The sequence below is a fragment of the Ambystoma mexicanum genome, chromosome 1q (genome assembly GCF_040938575.1).
Source record: "Ambystoma mexicanum isolate Mex_15411 chromosome 1q, UKY_AmexF1_1, whole genome shotgun sequence".
In the NCBI taxonomy this organism is placed as follows: domain Eukaryota; kingdom Metazoa; phylum Chordata; class Amphibia; order Caudata; family Ambystomatidae; genus Ambystoma; species Ambystoma mexicanum.
Window position 1 is genome coordinate 982,260,525 of NC_090922.1, and position 22,037 is coordinate 982,282,561.

Sequence of the window (22,037 nt, forward strand, 5' to 3'; positions counted from 1 at the left end):
GAGCAGTAAGATATTGCCAGTGTGTGGTAGGCAGTAGGTACGATATTGCTGCCCTTTGTGTGGTAGGCAATAGTGGTATGAATCATTGTTGATGGGGGTGATGGTGATGTAATGGTATAATTTTTGGTGTTGAGGGTTGATGAGGCTGATCCCTTATTTGGTTTCTGGCTGCTAGGCCTGTGTAGTGATAAACAGTACCCGCACCTCCCTGGGATCCAGCCCTTTGTGCAAAGTAAATCACTCCTAATTACCTTCCCACACAAATAAGGTTTAAGACGCATGATGAACTCAATCTGGAAAAAAAGCCAATCACACAGAATATATGATGCTTGCATTTATTATCTACAGTGTCTAATGAAAACTAAGCAGCAATTTACAATAATGTGGAAATAGAAAGTGCAAGCTATATAATGCCAATTATCAATCACAGATGAATATGCAATTATTTGGTCTTACGCTCCTAATGAAATGTAGATGAAGGTACGATCTGATCACACCCAGGACCCTCGCCGCTACAGGTGCCCGGCACTCCTCAGAAGAGGAGGGGAGGACTGGCCAAGCCCCCACAGTCCTACACCAGAGCGGGGATGTGATGTTAGGAGTCTCGGCCCAGATAGTGCACAGCTGGTTGTCCAGGCACTGTTCTTCTTGATACGCGCGTCTTTCCAACAGCCCAGGATGAGTCCTCTCTTCCCTTGTCCAAGTATAGTTCTCTTATTAGGAGCTGCACGTCAATCATCATGACGTGACAGCTCTTCGAGAAGCTTCTAGGCTCACCCTTCCCGGCAGTAAACATGTTTTTGCTTGGAAAGTTACAAGACTGGAAACAGCCAGTCTTGGCTCCCAGGCTTTGGGCACTGTGTTTTGAGAAGATCAGACATTCTTGCCTTATCAGTGCACCTGACTCGCAGAGCAAAGACGAGCAAAGCTGTGCCTGGCTCCCAAGGGCTGCATAGAGCCTCTTGCAAATGCTAGATGTTTTATGTCTTCAGAAAAGGCCTTCGCAATTAACCCCTTGCAAACATGCAGGCTCACCCAGTTCGAGAGTCCTGGTTGATGTCAGCATTTTCCTCCACGCTTCGAATAGGCTCTAATACACACAAGATAGCTCAGTGGGTTAGTGCAAATGCAGGTTACTGCAAGCGCCTAGCAGTTTATCATGACAGCCTGCATGCCGGATAGTAAATGGAACTGAATGGATGGATCGCATTACGAAAGCACGGTTGTGGATGTACTGAGTGGATATTGTGCGACTATAGGTTGGATTGATTGGGAGTGTTTTCGTTTTCTGCATTGTGGATTCTTATGATGATAAAGGGGAGAAGATATGTAGTGATTTGCTTATAACTATAATTGAGCTAGGGCATGGAGAGAGTGATGTCGCACTTATTAGAATGCAGATGTAGTGGAATGTGTGTGGCTGGGGGATTCGAGAGGTGACAGTTGATGGGCCAGCCGAGCTGAGGGGCTGGTGGATGTTCTCTATAACGTATAATACATAATTTATTCTTGAACTCCTTTCCAGGAGGACATGGGGTCTCAAGCTCCCATCATGAAGCATCAGGAAAGGGCTGCCAGTAGGGCTCTACTTCTTTAGTTGCTTCTCATGGGTCCGGTGTCCGGCATGGGAAGATGGACAGAACTGAAAGCTTATGGAAATTCTATTAAATAGCTCTATCTGGGATATTACACGGAAGATTGGGAACGCTAGACTACATAATATATACTTGAAGCAACATATCACTCTTTCACTGACACTCGTGCTGGCAATTTATACTTATCATTATATTTACTTGATTACAAAGGTATCTTAAAATCGAACACTCTACTAGATGAAGAAAATGACAAAAAGTGATCCATACTAATGGCTATGTACAATAACCTATATCTTATGGTGAAGACGATGGGCCTGAGCCTCAAAGATGATTTGCACTGCTATCTTACTGCTCTTGCCTTAGACCCTGATTCATACAGGGCAAACATTGGAGAAAATCTAATGAGACTTGGAGCATCGTTGTGATGCTCAGGTTCAAATGAGATTCATAAGGATATGCAAATGGACATCTCAGAAATGTTTCAGGAAGCTACTGATTTCTTCCAGCATGGGAATATGGCTTTCACCCCAGTGTGGGCGGGCGGACCTGGCCAGTAACGGCCCACCAGACTGAGCTAAGGCAGGGCTGGCGGCCATTACCATCCATGTCCACCCACCAACGCACGATGAAAGCTATTCGCACCATGGGGTTTATGTGGGGTGCAAATTGTCCCTTTTCAAATTATATGGGGGCAGCCGGGAACGGGAGGAGCGCCAAGACCAGAGCACACAGCTAAGAAGGCAGAGGGTGGGGAAGGGGTATTGTTTGTTTTTGAGGGGTGGGGCGACAACAGGTTTCTCCCTGTTTCTTCCTCACATTAAGAAAAAAAGATGGCCCCATCTAGGGAAGGGCCTTGGATGGCATAAAATAGCGGGTAGAAAATGTGTATTCTAGGCCGCTGTTCCAGCCCCCAGATTGGCTGAACACACTTCCCGGGGTGCGAATCAGGTATAAGATGGTAGGAGCAAATCCAAGATGCCCATATGCATCTCTGATGCTTTCAAATGTGAATATTTATGCATCCGGACCAAAAACTATGACCTTGATTGAATGTTCTTAAATGTTTAGAAAATCTATATTAGAAGCTTCTTAAAAATACTTTTTGGTCACTTGCTATAGTAATCTTACTGGGAAACTGTTCAAAAGAGACTGTTGTGTGGAAAAAAAACTCATTCTGCTGTAGATACTTAACTGTGTTTTGGTCAATTCTTATGTTAGATGGCACATAGGCAAGAAGATTTTTTTTTTACTTCATTGCAATAGGTCCTGATGACCTGTGCCTGCTTGTAGTGCTGGATACTGGAGGGTGAATGTCAGTTTTCCACTCCAGTGTTTGCCACAGCTCAGAATCCTATCATGAATGTCTAATTTTCCCTTTTACCAGGTGAGAGCCAGTTCGTAATTGGCGAGGGAAGAAAACCTTTTCTGGGCCAATGCACAGGAAAACACTGCAAATTTATCTGGCGACAGTGATTTGTCAAGGCATTTTCGTTTCTGAGCCAGACTGTAAGTACATTATAATTTCAGATTGTGAGGAAGGCGAATTCGTTCAATAGATGTCTGGAAACTCCGTTGTTTCAATAAGAGGTATCGTTTTTCTCTAAAATAATGACAACGATGGTTTTGCGAACAGAGCACGGTTCTGGGTATGACAGCTCCCTGTTGCAAAATGTATTGTATTTTGGCGGAACCTGCGAGCCTACAGCGACTTTTGAAACGGTAGTCCTCAAAATGGCATGACACCTTTATTTCATGTTGATTAAAGGAATTGTAGAAGATATATATATTTTTTTAAACTTAGCTCCAGTGTGGCTGTGTGTAAGAGTTGGCAAAACCTAGTCTGACGGCGATGATGACTCGGAGGCGATTAAAATGGCTCTTGATCCAGCAGAGATGCGCGTGCAGCGCGTCCCGGGCGTATAGGCATGTTTTCAGATGAAGGACAATCACGGTAATGGTCTTGGAATGGTTACTGCATCTAATTAACTGATTCAGAAATGCATCAAGTAAGTTAGATGTCAGCAGTTTTGATCTACAGAACACGAAGACCCTAGAGTCCTGTGATTGTTTTTGAAGACCCAGCTCTTCAATCATGGAGTCAGCCTAAAAAGGAAACATTGGTTGCAATCTATATATGAATATTATACTCTGGGAATCTCGTTTCATCATTAATGCAGTACAAGTGAAAACTCAGTAGCTCGGTATGTGCCTAAAGTACTCAAGGGAGTCTGCACATGCCAAGGATGCCACAAACTGCATGCTGCACACATATGATCGCAAGTAACTGTACTTTTCCACACTTATGCACACATACGTTAATCTAAGTATACATTTGTGTCACTGAATAAGTGGTACAGTTGTCCCATTTACAAATTCATAGGTTGTCAGACGAAAATAATGACGAAAGCAATTTCCTTTTAAGCGCCACGATGCCTCTGGACTGATGTGAGCTCTACAAATATGAATAAATAAATATACTAAAGTGGTCAGTTTCGTTTTTTTTTTTTTACAAAGTTGCTAACGTCGACACGTGTTTCGACCTAGGCAATCTTTATTAAGGCTTTAACATTCATTCAATAGAAAGTAACTTGCCAGATCCATTGTGCATGATGTATACGTAATACACAATTGTTCGACCATACATTGATCACCAAAAATATAATACAAACATAATTGTTGGTTTGTATTGGTTATTAACTCAACAGTTTATTATACAGTAACAAAGATTGTCGTCATCAGTATTTTCATTTGACAACCACTTGATTTTTATGAATGTGTAAACGGGGAAACCCTTTCATAGAGTAAAAAGAAGCTTGGCCATCTGAACACAGGTATGAATCAAAAAATAATGTATTCTATGATGGTGCATTGGGCATAGCCACTCCACCTGAGTTCACATAGCAGTTCCCTAAATAATATAGTTTCATCAAGCTTTCCATGTGTCTACATGCCCATACATCTGCAAGTATATATTCATTGTATAACTGTTCATATATCACTTCTGATTCTCAGCACATTTTCTAAAAATATGCATGGTGTCGTATGCACAAATGGAAGCTTGAGTTTGAGGACATGTGCTGAGGAGGGTATTTGAGATTATTTCTGCAAGTGCGCAATGTGGCCTTACATTTGTGTACTAAGACAATAGGAAAGGAACTCAGATGCTTAGAAGTGGAGAACCAACCAGTGATAAGTATACTGTGAGAAAAGAAGTCTCCAACATGTAATGTACCACACGTATTGCAGCTAAAAAAAAGCATACGTGCCTTACAATGGGCTCCCGCGCTAGTGCATTTCACTCCTTTTTCTTCTATTGGTAAATAAACAGTCTTAATTAAACATCTAAATAAAAATGACACAACCTGTGTGCACGCTGCATGTAACATTCATCAGGACAAAAGCGTAATAAACATTACAAATACATTAAATATTTACAGGACATTTTAAATTAACAATTCATGTAAAGATATGCTTCCGTCAAGACCAATGTGTTGTCGAAAAATGGTAAATGGGAAATGATTCTAAGGGCCCTGAAGTCACAGAACGCTTCTTTGCATCAAAGATGCACTATACTTTTGAAACAAATGACTGACATGTTTCGAACTCAAACTCCATTTAAGTGTTGTCCCTTCTTCAGTGCCATTAAATGTTTATCTATGTATTTTATGTGCATCTATGTTTATTAGATTGTTGGCCTGTAATTAATGCTATATATTTATATTACAAGCCTCCGGTAGCAGCCGTGTAGTTATGGTTAAGTTGCTCAACTCATAGGAAGAGCACTTTTTGGGCGGCTTATAAATTTGCTCTCCCTGGACGAATCCTAACCAAACATAACTCGCACCACCACCATGCACTGCTAAGACTAACACCCAAGACATCAAAGATGACATCGCACATGTCATTGATGACATCACTGATGAAATCACATATCGGGCCCACTTGTTTTTGTTCACTGAAATATCAAGGCAACGTGGTTTTGTTCACTGACAGTCAGAATATTCAGAATATTCAAATTAAAAAGACGCTGTATATCTAGAAGTTAACATTGTCATATGTTCTGCACGTATATGGGGCAATAGACAGGCCTCAAACACACAATTCATTTTTATACATGAAGATAAACTTTAATGCTATTAACATTTTCTGATGATGCTGTTTCTTTCTTCCTTACTTTAGTTTCCCTGTATGTGCCTCTGATTTGTATGCATTGTGGATCTTCATATGTATTGTTTGTACTAGAACAAGTGTGTAGTAAGTCTTGAATTGTTAGCTAGCTATTACATGTTTAACATTACACATCACCCCTCACATCATGTAACCAACATTATAAACACAACCCCTTGTAGGAACTTTTCATCAAAATTAATTTCACATGTGATGTCATCAGTGATGTCCTGGGTGTTAGTCTTAGCAGTGCATGGTGGTGGCACGAGTTATGGTTGCTTAGCGGACCATAACTGGAGAATTTCTGAGGTTTTTCGGTTTTACTTATAACCATAACGTCCATTTAACAAATGTTTTTCATTGAATATATATATATACATATATCTCGTCAAGGTGGTGTGTTTTTATTGGGCTATTTAAATTTGGGGATTATACAATCCCGTAAAAAGCACCAGTTTGAGTGCTTGTTTCCAGATACCTGTGCAAGGTGTTTTTTGAGGTGAAATAGAAGTGTGGGACATTAGATATTGAAGGCTTTTTTGTCACTGTTCACATGTGTGTGCACATCCCATAGTCACATACAGGGTGCTCACACAAATGTGAGCATAAGGCCTGGGTTTCCATTATTATGTTAACCACAGTGAACAACACAATTATGGTAATATTGGACCGTTCTGGACATTGGGCCTCAATACAAGATTCACGGTAATAGAAAAACGATGCTGGTAAGGGAATACCGGCACTGCATACCGCTCCGGCCCATTACAAGTAGACATCCCGGTATCAGCGCCACCCCTGAGACCGTGCTCCTCCGTACCGGCATGGGCGCAGGCATGCGGCCCTTCGACCAGCAATACCAGGATGCTGCTAACAGGAGGACATCACAAGTCACGTGGACATGCACCTACCGCCACCCTGAAGGCAGTAATTAGAGATAGCATGATGCCGGCATCACCGGCATCACAGATCACCTGCTAATAGCAATGTGCTGTGTTCCCAACAGCCACAGGTGCACACAATCACCAAAGGTGGAGGCAATGGAGTCTGGCCCAGCACAAAAGGAGCACAACCACATACCATACCCCTTCCCACAACAAAATGATCCTACTTGCAGTTGCGATATTGGGGCTTGAGGACATGCTTGCATTGCTAGTCCATGAGCAACAACTACAACAGGCACTACAGAGGAGATGCAGGAGGACAAGAAGGGTGAGACAGGCCCAGCAAGTCCCACCAGTGCAGCCAGTGGTACCACACAGGCATCCACCAATCCCTCGCAAGAGAGCCAGTCCTTTCAACCTAACTCCTGTGCAGATCCACACCCTGTACCGCCTGGACCAGGACACCATCACCACCATTGTGGATATGATACACAACGACATTGTCAGCCTGATTGAAATCTGCACCGCCTTCCCTCGCTACTGAAGGTAGTGTCTGTGCTCCACTTCCTGGCCACAGGCACCTCCAGCACACAGTGGGGCAGATGCATGGCATAGCAGCACCTTTTTTTTCACGCATGCTGAACCAAGTGCTGGATGCCCTCCTGAAGCACACAAGCAACTACATATCCCTACCACGGACTGCCCAGAAGATATTTGACACTAAAATTGGCTTCCATGCACTGGCAGGCATGCCAAATTGTATCGGTGCCCTCGACTGCACCCATGTGGAATTGGTGGTCCCACATGCCATGGAGGTGGCGTACCACAATTGTAAGCATACCACTCCGTCAATGTGCAGATGGTATGTGACTCCAGCAAGTTCATCACACATTGCTGTGCCCGATATCCTGGTTCAACTCATAATTCAATGGTCCTGTGGAACTCCGCGATACCACGCTACATGGAGCAACATGCTGGACGACGTGCCTGGCTGCTTGGTAAGTTGTATGACAGGCACATGGCAGTGTAATGGGGGAGGGAGAGATGCATGCACCAGATTGGGGTGGTGACTGGACAATGCCCATACTGCAAATCATTGTGCTCCAAAACATCCCAAACTGAACATGACACCTAAATGTCATAGAAATGATGGAAGCTGCACACCAATGCCAATATGCCACACTTGCAACCAGCCCCCATCCCTCAACACGTCCACTGCACATCATCAGACCGTACCCTCTATAACACAATGCAGCAAAGTGCTGTGAGTATGCACAATGTACATAACCGCAGCAAAACAAAACACAGGACATGCATCCATGAGTGCGCACAAATCAATCTCACCAAGGGAATACACTGATTGACACTAGCCCACCACCACAGTAGCACTGCATGTTACCATGGGAATAATAACCGATGAATGACAAATCATGATGAAACTTGTGCCAATGCTGCTAGTAAAAATACATACAAATCACTCCTCATCTCCTATATGATTGTAAATACAGTGCTAGGCATCCACAAGTGCATGAATGCCAGCAAGGAAGTGGACACCCTGCATCATCTGGACGATGCAACCCACACCTGTAGACCATGGAACAGCACACATTGTGGCAAATAAACATGTGTGCAGACATCCAGGGACATGTGCATGTGAACAACAAATGTCTGCAGGCATGAGAGTGATAAGTACAGGTGTCATGGTAGCAATTGACTCACATATACCTAATTCTGCTCCCATGCAGGTGATGCTGGCTATCCCTTGAAGCCGTGGCTCCTCACCCCTGTTCGGAACCCGCAGAACAGGCACAAGGAGGACTACAATCGGGCCCATACCCGTACCCGTGTGGTGATTGAGCAGACATTTGGGCTGTAGAAGGCACGGTTTCGCTCCCTCAGCAGGTCGGGTGGGGAACTCCTGCACGGGCATGAGTAGGTGGCCAAGATCATCATGGTATGTGCCATGCTGCACAACATGTGCATCCGACGGAACGTGCCTCTGCCGCCTGACATTGACAAGCAACCACCAGGTGAGGATGAAGATGATGAAGAAGAAGGGGTTGCACATCAGCCAGGTGGCGATGCACATGAGGGACGTGCTGCGGACCAGTCTGTGATAGGCCAATATTTCTAAGACACATGGATGCAGAGGGTGCCATGGATGTGGGACTCTGGGCACTGGGTGTGGGGGTACATTGACACTGTGTACTTTAAACCAATAAAGCACACATACACAATAAGCAATGTCCAGTCTTGTGATTTTTTGTGTACGCAACGGGTGTATTAAACAGGTAATATAAAAAAAGTGCATTTACCCTCCACCTCACACACACCCCATCCCCGTTCCCCCTCCCCCCACAACTCCACCACCTCCCCCCTCCCCTCCCTCTCCCCGCATGACTCCTCCACAGACCCCCTACCCCCTCCCCCACCCCCACAACTCCACCACACACCCCCTCCACCACAACTCCACCATACACCCCCTCCACCTTCCCCCACAACTCCCCCACCCCTCCACCTTCCCCCACAACTCCCCCACACATACACATTGTGTGAAATCATAGTCATTGTATGCAACATGAGTCAGCACATGCAGGCTGCCCATGCTACTGGCTGCCTCTGCCGGCCTCTGGGGGCTTCATGTCAGAGCGCCATGTGGTGTGTGAAGACCTATGCAGGGGGTTAATCTGGGTGGAGCTGGATGATGACGCCGTGCCGCATGTTCCACTGTTGGGGCAGGATGCTGAGCCTCCAAGGCCTGGACAATCCTGGCCAGGACCTGCCTCAACGCTGACAGATCCTCGCAAATCCGCTTGGTACTTGACTCCATGGCTCCGGTCATGGCCACAGTGTTTTCACTGGCCTCCTGCCTTGTCAAGCACCATCAGAAACCTACTGCTTCATGAGCCCTGTGAGTTCCTGCTGGCGCCCCTCCATTTGGGCCATGAGCCACTCTCCGTCCCGAATGCCTGTTGAGGTGGATGGGACATCTGCAGAGGGACCTAATGCAGGTGTGTCCTCTGGGGGGGCTCCAGGCCTCTTAGGTTGCCTCTCCGACTGACTGGTCCAGTGGATTGCTATTGGGTGTGCTAAGTGGGGTGTGCTGGTGGTTTGCTCAGGGCTGGGTTTGCGTACCACATCCATGGACAGGTTGTCGTCCTCAGGTAGACATTCCGCAGCCGGTGTGATGATTTGTGGAATACACAAACCTTCGGATAACGGGCGAGATGTACGGCGTCCATTTTACTCATCCAACATGGAGAATCTGATTGCGGCAAGTAACGGAACAGCTGTTGTTTCACATGAGAAAGAGGCTGTAGCCATGCCCCCAGACGGGCGAGCAGTGCTTCCGTATCCATCACCCGCACATCGGCGCATTGCTACTCTCATACCTGAGTCCAGCCGCGCTTCGCAGACGTAAGTACGCCTTCGTGCCCGATGCCTTTCCACTTCTTTCCTTATTAGTGTAAGAACTGAGTTGGCGATCCTGTGCCTATTTCTCCATTCTTACTTGTTGTTGGAACTCCCTTTAATGTCCACTTCAGGCGATCATCGCAATGCGGCTCCGATCCCCTGCCGTCTCCCCCGCCTTCTGTGGAATCAGAGGAGTTATTGTGTTCACAAGGCTATCCCTCATCCAGGGATATTAGGACGCAGGTCCCGGTACGATCCTTAATATAGAGTCAAATTTCCTTCATTGGCATTTCTTGTGCTTTACCCGGTATTTTTCCATTCATCATAATCCTCCTTTCTTAAGGACTCATTCATCTCTCTACACGGATCATTACGCTACTTCCTTCTTCCCAGTACAAGCAGGGTATTAGTCTCTCCAGAGTCTCCTTTGGGTGGTAAGCTTAAGTGACCTTCTATTTCATCTAACAGGATCAGGTTTGGGAAGGGAAAGAAGTAGTCTAATTCTCATTCTTTATACTTTGTTAGGCTTTGCAACTATTCCCCCTGTTTTCTCCAAATCAGCCATCCAGGAACTTAACCCTCCAGTCTTCCGGGCCTGATTCAGGTGTTTCTAGGGTAAGCCTTTTAGAGATCAACGGATATACTCTCTTTGGGTCTGTTACATTTATCTTAAGTGTCTTTAATCCCTCTCTGTGTTTAATTGCACCTAGCACCCCTATATCTTGGAGGAGATTAGGAAGTTCAAACAAAGGGGCTAATTATTATCCCCCGGAAATATCTCCAGGGAGCATTCTTCAGGAAACTACGCTCCCTAGCAGCCCTTCACAGGGTTTTTTCCCCATTAGGGGTTTTCCCTGGAGGCTCCACCACTGTCAGACTCTTCAAGGTCGGATTGTGGAGGGGCTTCTAGGTATTTTCCCATTACTTCTGAAGAGCAAAGAATCATCATTCCCGAAGAAGAGAGAGGTAGGAGTTTTGTTTGTCTGTATTGGAGTCAGAGTGCATGTAATGGTTTTGAAATATCACAGCCGGGCACTGTCCTTCATCACCACTCTGCGGCGCTGTGGCAGCAGCCTCCCCCCGGAGCTGTTTGTGGCAGACAAGGTCCCATCGGTCACTGCCTCAAGATCAGTGAATTTCACCTGTTTAGCCTCTGTTGGTTTTGCGGCAGTTCTATGCCACCCCTGTGCCTTGGCATCTTGTGTTGGCATTGGCTTGGGTGGCTGTTTTTGCTTGCCAGTGCCCTTAGATGTGGATGGCCTGGTGCCGTCATCCCTGCCCCTGCCCTTTTCTGGTTGGTGTTCTGGCCTGTGTGGCTGTGTCTTCAGCATTGCTGTCAGATCTGTGCCTGCGGGGGGGCGATCAATGATGGTTGTACATGCATCATGCATACATTGGTATTAGTGCAGTTGTATGCATGTGCTGATTTGCTGTCTTGGAGTTGTGACATATAGGTTGATTGCTATATGGGGGGGGGGTTATTCAGGCATACGCCAGGTTTTCACATGTGCAAGGTGGTGTATGCTGTGTGACATGCCTTTGTGTTGTGGACTGCGTGCAGTGTGACACGTGCCGTTGAGCTGTTTGTGGGGTGTGTCTCAGGTATGGCATTGGCATGCTGCATGCATGTTGATGTGACGGTGCTGGGGACAGCAACTAGACAGGGGTGTGTCCATGTGTGTGTGATGACCCATGCATTGGCTTATGTTACTGTTACATTTGTGGCCCATCATCATGCTTTGGATTCCAGTGGTTTGTGTGGACACTCACCTCCATCTGCCGATGACGGTACTCCACACTCCATGTCCCCGACTCCCTAAATGGCCTCCATGCCAATCGTACTGGCACATGTTTCCTACCATCTGGTAAACTTGATGAGGGAGTTGGCCCCCGCCGCCTGTTGCCAGACCGTATCTCTGATGGGCCGAAAGAATGTTCCGCACACGGAGGCTCAGGTCATCCCACCTCTTTTTAACGTCTTTTGGTCCACTTCCTCCCATATTTCTTTTTTTTTATCTGGGCAGGTCACTTGAGGTCTTCTGCGAAGACCACATCACCATTCTGGGCCAGAGTGTCTGCCAGCATAATCAACTCATCCTCCAAGAAGCGCACCCTTCGCTGACGGGAGGCACCTTTCTTGATGAACTTAGGCATTGTGCTGGTTTGTGGATCTAGGTCCTGTGTCTCGAGGATTGCAATGGATTGTGTTTTTCAAGATGGCTGCCGATGCATTTCCCGTTCCAGCGTGATGACGTTACTTTCGGTTCCGGTATTGCCGGGCCCGGTATTGCCGGACCCGCTATTGCCAGTGCCATTTATTGCTGGTGTCCGTTATTTAGGGGTGGGCGAAGGCGGAGGAGGTGTCAGCACTTTGCATGATGCCGCTAATGGGGGTTTTAGGGTCATTAATGGCATGCCGGTACAGACGTTACCATCATGCCGCTACACGCGTGCACACATTATCATAATCAGCCACTGATAGCGGCATCAGTGCTACCCAGACATAGTATTGCCTCCATGCCGGTAAGGTTTGGTTTTTTCCGCAAATCTCGTAATGAGGCCCATTGAATTGTCTTGGAACAGCAGGTCTATGCAATCCAGCCCGCAGTGCCAAATAGGTTTCTACCCTCTGGTTTGGAATAGAAGTGCATTGGTTTAAAATGTATACATTTCTGCGTGATGGGGCCTTAAAGGCCTCAATCCATGTGGATGATGGTGTACGCAAATGATTATCTTTTTATCACATGCTAAGATGTTTATGTGGGCATGGTGCCACAGTGTTGTGAAACCCTGCAAGCCATTATAGAATGTAGAGGTCACGTCTCTTGCATTATATTAACCTGTTCACCCACAGATGAAGATTACATTTTGAAGCATGAATATTTGACTTTCTATTTTTTTGGGGGGTAAACATTTTTTCAGGGAGTTCCAAAGTCAAGCCCATTAATAATGGTGCGTAAACATATTGTTCAACTGTAAAACAAAATTCAAAGATGGATCTTTACCCTGAAGTTCCTTTTTATAGAAGGCAGTAAGATCAGAGCTCCTTCCTGAGGAACTGCTGTGTCGCCGCTGTGAAAAAGGGCTCTGAGAACTGCAGCAAGAAAACACGCTGGAGGAACTATCGCAACTGAGTCTGCTGTACCTGTGTTTACGCCTACCTGACTATTGTACCAAAGGAGGAGCTGATACTGCTGAGTTCATGAACAGTACGTTAGCACTTTAAGGGCCATTAAGGAAATGCTCTTTGCCCCTTTATTAAAATGTAATGAGCTGAACATGTGGAGAATATTTTGGTGACACAATCCCTGTATCGGTGATCTTAAAATAGAAAGGCTGACATATAATGCCTGAATAGATGACACACAAGCCATGAGGAAAGCTGAGCCATACATACCAGGCACATACAGCCAAAACCTATGTTTGCCGCCTTGAAATGCAAAGTGTGAAGCAATGTGTGTCTCTATACAATGTGACTGATTGAGAACAGTGTTTTTATACTATTAGAGTATATATGATAGAAAAACGTGGAAACTCCAAGCTTTATAAGCTTGTGTTGGCAATACCCAAATAGAAAGTTGAGAAATACTTTCTTAAGAGCACGATTAAACCTCCTCCATACAAATGAAATCCTAGCCATCAGAGGCATTGCTAGTTCAAAAAAAATGCAGATTCTGTAAAAATCCAAACGAGGTAGAGACAACGAGACACCTCCTACTATCATGCTCAGGGGTTGAAAACATCAGGAAACCCTACCTGAAGAACATTTTAGCCTTAGCCTACATTTGTGAAGAAGATCTCTGGTGGTCAAGGTTGATTGGAGGACAGAAGACAGCGTGGGTGACGGCCACAGCCAAAATAATGGACTTGATTGTATCAACTGTAGACAAAGACAAGGAAAAAAACTAAACAGAGACAACGACCTAAACATAACATGATCTAACTTAAAAACATTTTGGTTAACTCAAGAATAACTCAAGAATAAAAAATAAAAATAAAAATATGATGAATAATTGACTCATGATGTCTACACTTATGGCCTGATTCATGGAAATATTAGCACGATGCAAAGTCACTTTGCACCGTGCTAAAAATTCCATGAATCAGGCCCTTTATCTGATTTCACTCTGACTTGTGTCGACAGTTGGTTGTCTTTTAATGAATGCATTAATGGATGTGTATTTGTTTTTTTTTGCATATTACAGGGATGGGTTCACATGTGCCGCTCTGCTTATTTAGGGGGAGAGTATGTATTTCAGGGTTAGTTTACATGATGTCTTCAAATTCATGACAGTACTTTTTTTTTATATGTGGAATAAATAGTATGTGAATTTGTAATTGTGTTCTCTCACGTGTAACTATATATCCCTCTGTACATAGTCACACTGGGATCTGCACTATGGGAATACCGTAGTTGTGGACCCAAGGAACCCTGGCACAGCTTGAGTGTTAGAGTTGCCCTCTATATATTGCTGCTGCGACCACTGACCAGAACAAATCCAGATAGCTGTGGCGGTGAACACATGGGTCAGGCGCCAAAGTGTCTGTTGTTTCCTTTTTCCTGTGGTTATTTGCTTATTTTTAGAGAGTACACGTGTCTTGTATGACTCTTATCTGTAGGACTCTGTGCAGCCCTGAACAATGGACTATTTGAACTTCAGCGAGACACACAATATGTTGCGAGTTAGCCCTGTATTTCTTTTGTCTAAAGGAGTTCACATAACATAGAACAAAATTATATTGAATGCAACTCTTCCCAGAGCAAAGTTAAAGACAAATGAGCATTACACACAAACAAATGAATTAGAAAATGTACTTCGACCAGACAACTAAATATGACGTAACCACATTGCTATATAAGAATAACATGAATAGTAATTTCAAAAGGAAACAGTGACTAACTGTTCTAGGCTAATTACATCGTTTGTTTGCAAACACTAACAACCACACAGATAGCTCCTACAGTCTGATAACAACTCTTTCGAATAATAACAGCAACGGGTATTCCTCAGGTAAATGTCTTCCAATAAAAGTTTCTGTTGACCAAAAATGTCTCATTTAATTACACAAAATCTTCTTTTGTCCTAATCTGCCCTCCTCATCACGTTCCTTACAGTCATGTGGGGAGTCGACGTCACGAGACAAACATGCCACGGGGCTAGTTCAAAATAAATCCCAAACTATATGTTATGTCACTCTACACAAGAAAGCACATAAAACAAGTGCAAGCCCAATAGGAATTCACATACTTAACAGCAAGAATACTAGGGTCTCCTCAAACAAGCTTTACATTATACAACACAGATGTAAGAGCAGGAACTTTTATTTCTTTCAACAAAACCCTACATGATCTGAATGATAAAGCACTACCCAGCCGGTTAAATGTACCTTACCCCAAGCAACAGAGCACGTATGAACTGAAGCAGAGGAACCTTGGGCTCATCAGAAATACCTTTACACTACAATGTGCAATGTTTCAGGAACCACTTTGCCATATTTTATCATCAGTGTTTGCGGAACAAATGAGGTATTGAGGCTTCAGGTTACAGGTGACTAAGGCTTTACTTGCCTGTTCTCTCTTACAGTCACTTCTCAAACCTCAGATAACACATATGAAGATGGGTTATTTATAACGCGCTTAATACCCAGAGGTTTCTAAGCGTGGACCCGGGGATTGAACCTGTGTTGCTCTGTGTTGTCTTGCTTCCAAGGCGAGCACGTTGCCCCTGAGCTATCCTCCTAAGACACAGACAGGAGACACCCACTGGCCCCCTCCCTCAGCCCATCCCAGCATCAATTACCTCTTGCACACACACACGCGTACACACATGCACTATTCATTGAAACCACCCACCCAACAATCTATGAGCTAGTATTCACTTTGCAGATGTCAACATTCTATTATCCACTCATAGTGACCAGTAGGACATGAAAACAGGACATTTAGTTACATTTCACAATGGTCTGGCTCCATGAAAACTGAAAACTGTGCTGACAGATTGAGTGTTGGCAACCAGTCCTGGGTTAAATTGCACCCTTTTACACTGCTCACAGGCTGGACAGATCCTCTACCCCTACACATGACCTAGGGATGAGAAACAAGCCACGCTAGATCATTTCAGATGTTCTTTAAAGTCAACCTTTGTACACAGTGCAGCTCCCAGCAAACACAGCTCACTTATAAGGCTGTGGTGGTCCAGTTGGTGTCACCCTTCAGGGTCTCTTCAGTGTTCGGTAATCCACCCAAAAAACGAATACAAAAACAATAAGGGTACATAAATAATCAGGGGTTTTGGTTAGGGTATAAATTAAGATGCTGGGATGTGGAAGGGTGCGGGTGGGGAGGGGGAAAAAATCACTATTTCTGACATAGTTATTTTATTTTCGTTCTTTTAACGTAGAAGGGTTCACTTTCCTCAGGTTCCTTTTAGTAACTCAAGACCATATTCAACGCAGACACTGTCAGGGAGGTTAACCTAATACGTTCATGGACTTCTCAGAGTGTCTAATACATGCCCCCATCCCCAGCACAAGGCTCTAAGATACTATTGTCTAGAATCCCAGGATCTTTTCTAGATGTACCAATCAAATTAAGCAATTCAGTGGGGGAATGCAAACAAGAATGATGACACGTTTGCTGAGCTACATTTACAGAGTCTGAAGTATTTGAATCAATAGAATCAATATGTTCCATCAAGCTCAGGCCAGTCATTTCATTCACGTGTGAATGGAGCAGTGATGCAAAAGCTTAACTGGAATCCTGATTTCAGTACTAGAACCAACAACTTTATAAAAATCAGTGATTCTTTTCCAGGCAATAGGAGCCGTGGTTAAGCAAGCGCCCAATATATAAGGTAATAAAGGTTTTGTTAATATGTTATTCTTTCCCCCAGGAAAGACTTTTTGATTTAGCTTATGAGGCAATGGTCCCGTGTTCAACATGATTCCATCTTCCCCCAGATCATGCTCAAGCGCTGCCACAAGTTCTTCTTGCAATTCCACAGTTTCCTTGAGGGCTTTTCCGTGGATGGAGCCAGAAATAGACCCAGTAGCAGTTATATTAGCAGGTAAATCAAAATGAGCCTGACTCCTCAAACCAGACCTATCAGGCACGCTATCCTCAACCTGTAGGTCACAGAGATCGTACATTTAAGGCAACACTGTTTAGCAGGAAGCTTGACATTTTGGTTTTACTTTAAATTCTGTAGAGCGGAGGCCGACTCAAAGGTTATTTTACCCCGCCGTCACTGGGTGCGCAAACAGTTTCAAGCTATTCCCCAAGGCCAATCTGCAGTTAATCAAAAATGAGTAGTGTTGTTCCCATCAGTGCGTACACGCACTCCAGAGCAACACTACCCGGCTCAAAGGGACCAAGCTCCACGGTCACCTAGTGAAATACTGATGAGAGGTCCAGTACCAAGGGGCAGAAGTCAAAATTGTGCAAGGCAAAGGAACGTACTCAAAGTAGGAAAGGTCCAGTAGGGAACCTGATACCGTTCTATATGGATTCAACTTGAAGTTCTGTTCAGTTCAGTTCAGGACATATCAGGACGTTTCAAAGCCAACACGGCTAATTAACCCCCAAGGAAAAAAAAACACTCACACTCTGTACTCACAGTGCTTGTAGACCGCAATTGGCTGACGATAGCCTCAATACAGGGTATTAACAGCCATGCAGCCCTGCAGCGTGCTGACTTCCGACTGCACACTTGACTGCCACACTTGGTGGCACGCTTTGCGGGAGAGACCCGCTTTGTTGAGATAGTAGGCAGAGCTTTCCAAATCCCTCAAAGGAGGTATAAAACAGACCAACAAAGCCAATAGCACCTTCCTTCTCTTCTGATGACTTCACACTTGACTGCCACACTTTGCGGCCCGCTTTGTGGGAGAGACCCGCTTTGTTGAGATAGTAGACAGAGCTTTCCAAATCCATCAAAGGGGGTAGAAAACAGACCAGTAATGCCAATAGCACCTTCCTCCTGCCAACTGCACACTTGACTGTCACACTTTGCCACAGTATGTTATATTGTTCCCCAGCCAATTGTGAATTCGACTATGGTCTGTGGGAAGAAAAATGGATAGGCAGGATAAGGAGTGTAAGGGGAGAGTTTGATATATACTAACAGACAAAGAATTGAAAAGAGTAAGGGGTGAGAGAAACAATAGTTCATTGTGGTAGCGGGGTGGGTTGTAAGGGGATAGGAAGTGTAGGGGGAGAGTTTGAAATATACTAACAAACAGTTGAAAAGACAGGTAAGGGATGAGATAAACAATAGTTGATTGTGGTACAGGGGGTGGGTTATAGGGGTTCATCATAGTTTGTTGGCTTTTTCTGTGCCTATCTCCTCAGATGCCCCCACATGTGGAAATCCATTAAGCACAGCATGCCCATTTTGCTCTCCTTTTCCTGTGACAATAATTTCCAGCCTTACAACAAGCTCTGAATATAATATTTCCGAGTTTCTCTCCTGGATTCCACACTTCTGAATATGGTAACTTGCTTTAATTTGCAATACCTTTTATTTTGATGTAAACAAGATAAAGTATTAACCAAACAAAGACGTCACTAACTTACAGAGGGGTGAACTGCATAAATAAAATTGCTGCCCAGTTGATTTGATATAATGAAAATATCAACTGGCTGTGCTACAGGGCTGGATGGGTGGTACTAACACAGGAAGAAGATGGCCATTACATGCGTAGGAATGAGGAGGGAAGTGGTCATTATGAATATTTGGGGGGTGGCCTAGTGAAAGACATATGGAGTTCCCCCACAGGGACAGGCAAGGGTACAGCCACACACATTTCAAGACACTTCATCAACCCGGACCTCACAGTTGTGTTTTTCTCTAAAGACTACATCTGAAAATGATTGAAAACACAGTAATAGCCGTTGATTCCAGGCCGAAATCGAACCATAACACGCAGACTCTAAAATCCAAAATTCAACAAACTCGAACCATGATGGCAGATCTCTAAGACTCAGACAGGCCACAACACCATTAACACAGTGCTCACGCTTGTGCTTTTAATGCAGAACTAAACACAGATGAGTTTCTAACTCAATAGTCGCCTCGCAATTTGGGAAGGAGGATATGGAGAATATGGCCCAATTAGCAATTTAAAACAGGGATTGGCTCTATCCACAGCAAGATGAATCGCTGATGAATGAGACTTTAAAGTACCCTTCCTAAGAGCTCCTGACCCTCACAGGAGTATCAGATCTCTCTCTATAGGGGAAGTTTTCTCCCAGTACACCAACACATTTCTAGCCATTACCACTTGGAAGGTGGTGTTTATTATGTAGTAAATTGAGTTCAAACACTTGAAATGACACTGTCTGTGTCCAAAACTAACTGGCAGGTACATACGTAGGAATGTGGGTGTTGGTTAGGCAGTTAAGAGGATAAGAGTGCTTAATAGTCACAGTATAAAGTTGCAGAGTTGACCAAAGTTACAGACATAGGAGGATGTCACATGCATCTTAATGTGTGGCAAATATTGCTTGACATAATACAGTACAGCATGGCACATGGCAAATCCATTGAATATAGGATGATGGCTGATAGACGTTATATATAGAATGTACAAAAGAGAGTGTAAGGAATTGGATTCTCCTTTGCAGGAGTATAGGGATGAGTAGGGGCAAAGATGCCCACTCAACCCTCTCACTTATACAAACCAAGAGCCAACACAATCATAAAGATAAAACACGCACAGTTAGGAGATATGTGTAAGGATCTGAGAGTTGGTACAATATTCTACGTGCTTTAATCAGTGCGATGATGTCATTATGTTAGAATGTATGACAGGCTAGAATGTTTCAGTGAGGGTTCGAGTAAGGATGGTTGGAGAAAGTGAGTGAGCTCTAATGAAGGGGCTGGTGGGTGTTCTTATCTCCGACTTATCTGTTATTGAAACTAAATACAACTGGCACCAGAATTCATTAAAAGTGCTTCTTGTGAAACAAAGCTTCGGACTCACTGTGTATTAACTGACTTTGTTACATTGGCGACGAGGATGTTGGCATATACAGCAGTGGCAGGCAACCAATGGAGAGAGGATTTCTTTTATGAGGTGTGACATTCACAAGGTTGTCGGCGTGTGCTGCAGCAATCTACCACTGGCCGAACCGCTACGGATCCTGGAAAAGGTTGCTGCCAGCTGAGGCACCTTCAGTGCGCTGTGTGGCCAATTAAAGAGGGCCGCTGCCGGTACAAGGTCGGTAGAGACAGAGGCAACATCGAATGGTCGGAGTCCGGTAATGAGCAGAGGAACACCCACCAGCACCCTCCTGCTCCACGGAGGCCCCCGGTGAGCAAAGGCCCAATCAGTTTGGGGTCCGGTCTATATTGACCGCAAGGCGGGCAATCGCGGGGGTGAAGTGTGACCCATAGACTATACACAAGGCGTGTATTTGTGCCCATTGTGGCCGTGACCAAGTTAATACACATGGCGCGTACGGTTTGACATGCGGGCAGAAGGAATGACAACGGATGTTGAAGAAGTGCACAAGGCGTGTACGGGAATGCAAAGTATACAACGTGTGTACAGGGAACAAAAGTGAATTGATGGTGTACACAAGGCGTGTTCATGTGTGCGAGGTACACAAGTCGGACTCACTGTGTATTATCTGACTTTGTTACAATATGCCTCCTTTTCCTTTTGTGGTAACGTGGGCCGAGGGAAAGCTGTGTTTTATAGAGGGTTGTGAATGTGATCGAGTAGTGACCCAAACAACACACTAACACATCCAAAATAAAGGGAAGTCCCAATCAAGGTTCTTCAAAAATATATATACTAATCAAACACACCATCTGTAAGACAACCAACTAGAAAACACTGTGTAAAACCCGCCCCTGTGGACAAAGCAGAGACTAGTCAATAGATATAGGAATGAAGCACTATGAGTTTGAATGCAGGGGTTATATGAAAATGATTAACCACAAAAGGATATGTCTGTGGGTGTAAAAATTAGCAAAAGCCACCAAACCAATCTCTAGGGCCCAAGTGGTCCAAGGGGCAGTTATAGTTTGACAGTACCTCATATACATTCTATGGTGGATCGTGGCATCAATGACAGCTTTGAGGAGTTATGCGAGTTGATTGAGCAAGTTTGGGTATGGTGGATCGTGTGGAGCCAACCAACAAGCAGGCATAGAGCAGGATAAATTTGGCAGCTCTGTGTGGCTCGAGAGCAGTGTTCGGCGATGCATGTCTGGTCGATCACCAGGATCTCTTTGAGATCGGGCTGGGTCGAGTCAGTCTGTAACTACTGGGAATGGTCAATGCGCGATGCTCCAGCGGTTTGTGTTATGGGTGATAGTGGTCAAAATGGTGATACTGTTGCTTCGATGTGTAGTTCATTGTAGCAGCAGATTTGAGGGGAAAGTATCAGCAAGAGCATGATGCAGCGTTGAGCGGCCTCAATGTGCCAGCAACTGTTCAAAGGATCGTAGGTGTGCCAGATAATAGCACCAGCGGGAACCCTTGGCTTAAATGGCATTGAGGTCAGATTTGATGCCATTGAGTTCATCTTCAACGGCAATCCAAATGGTTTTAATGTGGTGCAAGGGGGAGATTTAGCAGATCTGGACCTCCAGAGGCTGTGACACCAAATTCAGAGCTTGAGGACAGGGTGAGTCCTTTCAGGGTTTGCTCTCCCATCTCTGGGAGATTCTGATTCAGAATAGCAGGTCCTGGTTCACAGCAAGTGCCACCCTTCAAAGTGCCCTGCCAGCGGGACTCCTCATTGGACTCCTCTCCTATGCACAGCACCTGGAGGGCACAAATGCAGCGAAAGAAGCACCTCACCACCCACTAACAGGTTCTATGACCACCCTAACAAGTATGGCGCATTATGAAACCTTGAATGTTATTTTTAAAACAAAATTGAAAATGAGAAAATAATGTACGTATTGCTTTGGGGGTACAGTAGGCGATTGCAATCTGTTGCCGATGAATCAATGGTTACTGGTGC